Source organism: Arvicola amphibius, chromosome 9, assembly GCF_903992535.2.
Source record: "Arvicola amphibius chromosome 9, mArvAmp1.2, whole genome shotgun sequence".
Taxonomy (NCBI): Eukaryota; Metazoa; Chordata; class Mammalia; order Rodentia; family Cricetidae; genus Arvicola; species Arvicola amphibius.
This window is the reverse complement of record NC_052055.2, coordinates 55,623,735-55,630,954: the sequence shown is the minus strand read 5'-3', so window position 1 is coordinate 55,630,954 and position 7,220 is coordinate 55,623,735. Positions and strand designations below refer to the sequence as shown.

The window sequence follows — 7,220 nt, the reverse complement described above, 5'->3', positions numbered from 1 at the left end:
GGTTGGCAGCTGTGGAGGGAAGTCAAACAAGCAAGCAAAGAGGCAGCAGTTGGCTGGGGCATCTTGATCTCAAGCCCCTGGCACAGGGTTGGGTAATTTTCTAAGAGACTTCCCCACAGCAGTGTAAGTGGTTATGTGCAAGAGTCAGCTCCCAGCAAGACCTTAGATGGCTGCAAAAGGGAGAAGATGGAGGAATCTTGACCCCTTTACAAGGGTAGCACCAAGAGACACCCTGAAGAATCTCCTGCTCTCCACAGATAATGTTTCTTACCTCCAGTGTGGAGAAGCAATCCAATTTTCCCCTTGATAATCTGGATCAATTGCCCCTCCTAACACTGTTATTTCTTTCGTAGTTTGTTGGCTTATGAGCACCAAACTGGCCAGGGGAAAATCTGAGCTTCCAAAATGTATTGTGACTCCTAGCAGGGGCATGGATCACTCTGGAACCAAAACGTCTATGCCAACAGAATTTAAGGCGGCAAGACCTGGAGGCAGATATTTTCCTAGTGGGTCGCTAGGAGTGACAGTGGGTAGAACCAGTCCCTTTGACACCCCCAATGCCTGCACCCATGGATCCTGGAGATTGTATGTTGATTCAAAGTACAGACTGCCTTCTGAAGAACACCACCCTAGCCCTCCAGGTCACTACTACACTAGTCCTAGAACTGTATCTTCAAATGGCTATTCCACCTTTCTATCGGGCCACCTGCTTCAGGATGGTGAGAACAAGGTAAGGCCAGTGGATTCCACGATTGTGAACCCACTGTTACACTTCTCTGGCTGTGAAGTGAGTTCCTTGGTCAGAAGCAATACTGTGTGGACTACTATGATGGTGGATAAGGCATTCTGTAAGTCCACGGATGGTGGTTTTGGCAGAAGCATTACATGCAGGAAGAAACAAATCCATAACAGAGTAAGTATCTACCCCAATAAGAACAAATGTCCTTTCCATGAAGAAGTGGCCCAATGTCGTCAACCTGCCATCAGGTTGCTGTCTGCTGACCCTGGAAAAGGGTGCCATGCCAGCGACCAGTCCTAGCAATGGCCAGGTCCCAGAGAGTAGGTGAGGAGTCAGTGAGGGACGATTTAGTCAGGCAGCAAAGCTGGGAGAATCTCACAGCTCTTACCGACTAGCAGTCAGGTTGCTTCTTTATTAATACAGATTTCATAAGCAAAGACAAACTCAGGATTTTCCAAGAGATACAGATCATATTATTTTGTCCCAGACATGTGTTTGACTTTCTATTGCAAGCCCAGGGTCATAGATTCAGTTACATTTAGCAAGTACACATAGAACAGATTTTGCTTTCAACTATCAGACCCATAATCCAACTTTCAAGACTCTACAGAATATTTCTGCCAAAGCAAGCATCCTGAATATATGGCAGCCTAGTCTCAGGCTGGCATCATTTGAGGTTTCAAAGTGTTAAACAGAAAATAATAGAGTCAGTGCAGGTGAGTAGCCATGCTTTGATCAATGTATTATTAACCCTTGGTGGTCAAAGAGCTACTTACAAGTCAGCAGGAGCCTGAGAACTTCCTCAGACATAAAAGCTGCTGCAGTTGCTATTCAATCTCTGGTATAAATAAAATATTTGCACTTACAAGCTCTATAAAAATCTATACCTTTGTTTAAGAAAATACTTTTGTTCCTAGTTAAATGATATCACCATAGCCTGGTATGAGCCGGTCTTTTTATGAATGGCCAATCCTGATACCTGACCCTATTTTCTTATATCCTTATGTCATCTATACCTGTTATTATGTAGGGAAAAGGATATTTTAGCCAATCTAACTTTGCTACTGAGTTCTTTTCCTCTAGGGGCACACCATGTATGACCCCTATCTTGTAAGCTACTTTCAGGAAACTCTGAGCTCAGTGTGGAAGGAGGACTGTGATCTGCTGCCAATTCTCCTGGCCGGTTGAAGCCTGTCAGCTTCTGCTAAGTTTACACTGTTCTGACTGTTTTGTTCCTGAGTTCACTTAGGGGCAGATGTACCACAAAGATCCTAGAGCCATAGCCTCATAAAGAAATCTCTAGTGTCTTTGTGCTTACCACAATCTCCAGGGCATAAGGAAGAGTTCCAGAGCCAGATAAGGTTGTTTCCCTGCAAGGGGTAAGCTGTTTAGGACTTCCCTAAAGGTATTTAGACATAATTTTCCTGGGAAAAAAACATAAAATTAATCATAATGTGGAAAGTCCCCTGTGAATGCGACACCCAGAGACCAAAACCGAAAGTGAGAGACAGCATGACCACCATTGCAGCATTGGCTCAGCTGTGCTGGAACTGTGTCAAACAGCTGTGCTGGCTTCATGACCTTGCTGCTTCTAGCGGATATGGCTGTGCCCATGCCATATCTGGGGTTCAGTGTGGTCTCTATTGTTGGCAGATCTGGCAGTTGTAACCAGTTCGGCCTTGGTGAGTGAAAATCCATATTGTCTAGACCATGCAAAACCCCCATCGCTGCCACCATGACCATTTTGTCCATGGGCTCACTGAGCAATGACAGGAATGGCTGGGAAAAGAGGTTGACTGTGCACAGAACGGATCACCCCGTCTACTTGATTACTGAACTCCTTCTCAGCTGAGGTCACCTTTTGAGCATTTACATGGGACACAAGTATCTTTACATCCTTTGCCCATTTGGAGAGGTCTATCCACATACTTTCTCCCCAGATGTCTTTCTTACCAATTTTCCAATTACGTTCTCTCCAAGTCCTTGACCACCCAGTCAAAACAATGGCTCTAGCCAATCATGTGATCTAGTGAATAATTGTTCATCTGGCCATTTCTCTCTCCAAACAACATGACCATGTGTACTGCCCCAAGTTCTGCCCACTATGAAGGTTTCCCTTTGCCTGTGTCTTTCAGGGTTGTCCCAGAAAGGGGTTGTAATGCTCCTGTTGTCCGCTTGTGGAGTGGTGCCTGTATGATTTGCAGAGCCATCAGTAAACCAGGTCCTAGTCTTGTCTTACACAGTCAACGGGTCACAGGAACTCATGAGGCTACAGGTGAATGATTGGCAGCAGATGTCAGTGTTGTGGGAGAAGAAGCCATAGGCATTTGGGCAACTTCTTGACGTAACTTGCTTGTTACCATCAGGTCCTGCTTGGGCCCAATCACATAGATACCACTCCCATTTGATAATGATTGCTGCTGTGCACATCTTAGCTCAGGCTGCATGGTAACTTGGTGGCCCATTGTCAAATGTTCAGTTTCCACTGAGGCTCAGTTGTAGGCCAAGAGCCATCTCTCAAAGGGAGATTAGTTGTCTGCAGATGATGGTAGAGCCTTGCTCCAACATTCCAAAGGTCTCTTCTGTAATTCACCTATAAGTGCCTGCCAAGGCTCCAAAGAGCATTCCTATCTGCCACTGACACCTCAAGTACCATCGGGCCTGCATAGTAGTCTGGACCGATTGAAGAGTCTTTTCCTGTTCCAGGCCCCACTCAGACTAGCAGCTTTCTGAGTTACTTGGTATATGGGCTGAAGGAACACACCCAAGTGAGGAAGGTGCTATCTGCAGAATCCAAATAGACCTACTAACAGTTGGGATCTTTCTTGGTGGTGGGAGCAGCCAGGTACAATAACTTATCCTCCACCTTAGAAGTATCTCTTGCATTCCCCACACTACTGGGCCCCGAAAAGTTTCACTGAGGTAGTAGGCCCTTGAATTTCAATTGAATTTATTTCCCATCCTCTGATGTGCATACGTGTTACCAACAAGTCCAAAAGTGGTTGCTACCTCCTGCTCACTTGGTCCAATCAGCATAATGTTGTCAATACAGTGCATCAATGTCATATTTTATGTAAGAAACAGACAACCAAGGCCCCTTTAAACTAAGTTATGACACAGGACTGGAGAGCTAATATATCCTTAAGGTAAAACTATAAAGGTATATTGCTAGACTTGCCAACTGAAAGCAAATAGCTTCTTGTGGACAGGTACCAAGAAAAAGGCATTTGCTAGATCAACAGCTGCATACCATTTACCAGAGGTGTTAATCTGTTCAAGTAATGACACCACATCTGGTCCAGCAGCTGTAATCAGAGTCACTATTTGATTGAGTTTTCGATAGCCAACTGTCCTTCCCCATGACCCATCTGTCTTCTGCACTGGCCAGAAAGGAGAATGACAGGGACAGGCAGTGGGAACCGCCACGCGTGCATCTTTCAAGTCCTTGATGGTGGCGCTGATTTCTGCAGCTCCTCCAGGGATGCCATACTGGTTTGGATTCACTGTTTTCCTTGGCAGAGGCAACTCTAAAGGCTTCCATTTAGCCTTTCCAACCATGACAGCCTTGACTCCACAGGTCAGGGAACCAATGTGAGAATTCTGCCAACTTCTAAGTATATCTATCCCAATTATATTCTGGGACTGGGAAAATACCCCCGGGTGAGTTCAGGGACCCAATGGATCTACTGTAAGTCATACGTAAGCCAAAACTCTATTAAGAACTGACCTCTGTAAGTCCCAACTTTAACTGGAGGGCCACAGTGTTTCTTGGGGGTCTCCTGGAATCAGTGTCAACTCAGAACCAGCATCCAATAGACCCCTGGTTGTTTCCTTTCCCCCCAGTGTACAGATACCCTTGTAAAATGCTGTAAGTCCCTCTTAATTCATCCACCTGAGCAGTAGCATCTCCAACCCCAAGGTCTGGACCAAGGAAAAGGGTGACAACAAAGCTCTTCAAAGGTGCTGGTGCCCCTCACCATTTTGCATCTTACAGGATTAAGTTTTACGCAGCATACCCAATCCAGCGTTGCAATTTCCCCGAGCCTTAAAATCCCTTCATCAACACTAAGCCAAGGGATATTCGGCATCTCCAACTCCTTTTCAGTATGCCAGTTTTTGACAAATGCTTCAGTCAATCAAATAAACTTTTGACACCTTTTAAAAAATGTTTGAGCTTCCATATAGTGGGCCCGTGTAAATCAACTCAGCCCCATCCAGTTTTATATTCCTTCCACCATCATGCCACACCCTTAAAATCCATCCCCACACCTATTCCCCAGACTTCTGCTTGAATGAATTGGCAACTCACCAAGCTCTTTGGCAGTGCAGCACACCTACTCAGGGATTACACATTCTCCCTCCCCTCTAGGAGCCTGCTTAGCCTTGAATCTGGTTACAGGTCTAGAGACAACTATTGGTGAGCCCTGAGGGACATCAGTATTGTCTTGCCTGACATTTCATTCAGAGAAAATCCTGCTGGTTTAGCAGACAATGGAGGATTAATTTCCTCAGTCAGGCAGAAAAGGCGACCTTTCAAAGGGAGGGGGTGATAGTACATCTGCTGAGGGTAGAGAGACTACTTCCTCAGGTGATAACCCCTGAGAATCTGAGGTTCAGAGTTCTCAGCTTCAATAGGGTCCTTCCACACATTTCCATCCCAAGTTACAGGATCCCATTCTTGACTAATTGATGTCCTTACCATAACTGCCAACATTCTCTGAGTCTGGAACTGAATTCAGCCAATTTTTTTCTTTTGTTTCTGTCTTTTTCTTTTTTTTGGGGGGGGGGTGTTTTGTTTTTTGAGACAAGGTTTCTCTATAACTTTGGAGCCTGTCCTGGAACTCACTCTGTAGACCAGACCTTAAACTCATAGAATCTCGCCCGTGATCCATCTAGTCCAACAATGGCTGCCTATCCAGTTAACTGGGTCTTAGTTAATTCCAGACATAGTCAAGTTGACAACTAAGAATAACCATCACACATGGATTTCAGCTTTGTGACTTACCAAGCTGTAAGAGAATACATCTATATACGAAACAGTATCCCTGACCAAACCCTTCTGCTCCATCTCCCTGCAAAACTGTCATTGAATGGCTATCCCTGTTTAATCCATAACCCAGAAATTCATCACCAATTTACCATCTGGTCCTTGGCACTACATCTAAGAACTTGGCTCACCAGGCACAATGAGAGAGATAAAGATTAATGCTTACCAATCTGGGAGAGATAAAAGAATATCAGGCTTACTCCTGAAAGTATAAAAACTCAGTAAGACTCAGACGAGAAGTTGCGTGCTGTTTGGAAAATAAACTCAGAATTAACGTACAATGTGAGGATTGATAGTGCCAGGCCACAGCCAGACATTGCCCCCTCTGATTCTGTTTACATTCTGGCAAATTGTTTGCTTTGTTAAAACCACATTTCTAGGGTCCTCAAAGGTTATCACCATGCTGCTTCAACTATACACCATCAGATTGTTACACAGGTACTGGCCAGTTTACACAACCTCTCTAGGATCGGGGTGGAGCCATACCCATACCTTTGTAAAGAATCATCTCCACATTCAACACTGGGCAAAGAATATTTTCAGTCCCAGGACCTCAGCTTCTGGGATCTCTGAAGGACCTTTTTCTAGGAATATGTTCTCTTTGGTGGGGAGATGACTAAGAGCTGTGTATTTCTTCTGGAACCATCTGGTCTCAATTTTTTGTGATTTCATGAATGTCACTCTTGTAGAATAACGTTATCACCCTTTAGGGATGGACTATGAAGTAGCCCAATCCCTCAGTACAAAACTGCCATCACCCAGATTTAACAGGCATCTTAGTTGAATATTTTATCTGAGGAAGGGTCTAGCACTTAAACACATTTAATGACTTACAGAATACTGGTTGTAGCCATTTCTGAGTTGACCCCCAAAGGGCTGGTGACTGGGTGGTCCCTTCCAAACTGCAGCTTTAGTCTACAATGGTAATTCACATGGCCACCAGGTGTGGTTTATCTCTCCAGTTTCCCCACACCCACAAGCCAGGACTAGTCATGGGGTCACCAAGTCAAAGGTAAGCCTCCCGTCTAACCAACATGCGTAGCCTTTCATTGACCACACAATTCCGAGTGAGTGTCCCACCTCTGCTCTTCCCTTCTGGGGATGACAGCTGCTGCAACCTCAGGCCTGTGCTTGGAAAGCTAATGGAGGCAGGGGACATAGCTCATTTGGTAGTGCTTGCTTAGCATACGTGAAGCCCTGGAGTTTAATTCCCAGGACCCCATAAACCAGACACAGAAGTGTATGTGTGTAATCCCAGCACTCAGGAAGCAGAGGCAGGAGGTTAAGTTCAAAGTCATGTTCACCTTGTCTCTCTCCCTCCCTCCCTCACACACACACACACACACACACACACACACACACGTTAGCGTAAACTGTAACAAGTATAAAGTAGTAGTAAAAGACAGGCTGTCTGCGCGTACAGAAGCAGATGCC

At 45.2% G+C, this 7,220-nt stretch overlaps 1 pseudogene; it reads right to left on the bottom strand.

Annotated features, from left to right (window-relative positions):
• Positions 1-435: 435 nt before the first annotated feature.
• On the bottom strand, positions 436-6,945 carry LOC121677310 (annotated as a pseudogene).
• Positions 6,946-7,220: the final 275 nt, after the last annotated feature.